Source organism: Bison bison, unplaced genomic scaffold (genome assembly GCF_000754665.1).
Source record: "Bison bison bison isolate TAMUID 2011002044 unplaced genomic scaffold, Bison_UMD1.0 scf7180017864200, whole genome shotgun sequence".
Lineage (NCBI taxonomy): Eukaryota > Metazoa > Chordata > Mammalia > Artiodactyla > Bovidae > Bison > Bison bison.
This window is the reverse complement of record NW_011494772.1, coordinates 5,265,303-5,267,048: the sequence shown is the minus strand read 5'-3', so window position 1 is coordinate 5,267,048 and position 1,746 is coordinate 5,265,303.

Genomic DNA, 1,746 nt, shown 5'->3' with positions numbered 1-1,746 from the left:
ACATCTCCTCCACTGGCAGGCAGATTCTTTACCACTGGCCTATGGTAAAGGGAAAGTGAAAGTGAAAGTTGCATGCTGCTGCTGCTAAGTCGCTTCAGTCGTGTCCGACCCTGTGCGACCCCATAGACCGCAGCCCACCAGGCTCCGCCATCCCTGGGTTTCTCCAGGCAAGAACACTGGAGTGGGTTGCCATTTCCTTCTCCAATGCAGGAAAGTGAAAAGTGAAAGGGAATTCGCTCAGTCATGTCCGACTCTTAGTGACCTCATGGACTGTAGCCCACCAGGCTCCTCCCTCCATGGGATTTTCTAGGCAAGAGTACTGGAGTGGAGTGCCATTGCCTTCTCCGAAAGTTGCATAGTCCTGTCCAATTCTTTGTGACCCTATGGACACGACTGAGTGACTTCACTTTCACTTTTCACTTTCATGCATTGGAGAGGGAAATGGCAACCCACTCCAGTGATCTTGCCTGGAGAATCCCAGGGATGGCAGAGCCTGGTGGGCTGCCGTCTATGGGGTCGCACAGAGTCGGACATGACTGAAGCGACTTAGCAGCAGCTTAGCAGCAGCCATGGACTACAGATTTCATGGAATACTCTAGGCCAGAATACTAGAATGGGTAGCCTTCCCCTTCTCCAGGGGATCTTCCCAACCCAGGGATCAAACCCAGGTCTCCTGCATTGCAGATGGATTCTTTACCAGCTGAGCCACCAGAGAAGCCCTGGTAAAGGGAATATAGGGTAATTTGAGAACCAAGTAGGGACTTGGAGTTGGGAATCCAAAAGATCATCACCAAGTTCATGTACAGAAAATGTTCTGCAGAGCAAACATAAAGCACAATCACTGATTCTGGTTACTATAATTTTCAATATACTGTTAGAACTATTAAAAAGGAACTTGCTGCTTTTACACAGTAATGACAGGGAAAATTACAAAATGAAAATTGAATAGGCTTTGGTAAAAATAATTTAGACAGTCACCTCACTCCATACTAAAATAGAAAATACATCTTAATTTTTATAGTTAAATGTAAAAATAAAACCACAAAGAAAGCAATAAAAAACTGAGAACTGAATAATTGATCAAATATCTAGATGAGAACTTTCTATATACAAAAGCATTAGTGAAATAGACATGCTTATTCATGGCTGGTGAGAGTGTAAATGTTTTTGCTTTTCTCAGAAACATTTTGGCAATGCATATTAATAACCTTAAAAATGTTCATGTCCAGTGGGTCAGTAATAGTGATAGTGATAGTGAGGTCATTCAGTTGTGTCCGACTCTTTGTGACCCCATTGACTGTAGACTGCCAGGCTCCTCCGACTATAGGATTTTCTAGGCAAGAATGCTGGAATGGGTTGCCATTTCCTTCTCCAGGGGATCTTCCCGACCCAGAGATCAAACCCAGGTCTCCCACATTGCAGGCAGAGGCTTTACCATCTAAGCCACCAGGGAAACCCATATTTAAGCAAACACTTATATTGTAATGAAGAAATGAAAAATGTACACAATGCCTTTTAGAAAAATATGTTCAAGTCAGTGTTGTTCATAAAAGGAAACAATATTATGTAATATGTCCAGAAAAATTCTGGAAATAAACTAAATATCCAATAATAGAGAATATTAAATTAATGTGATACATCCAAACTATATGGAGAAGGCAATGGCACCCCACTCCAGTACTCTTGCCTGGAAAATCCCATGGACGGAGGAGCCTGGTAGGTTGCAGTCCATGGGGTCGCTAAGAG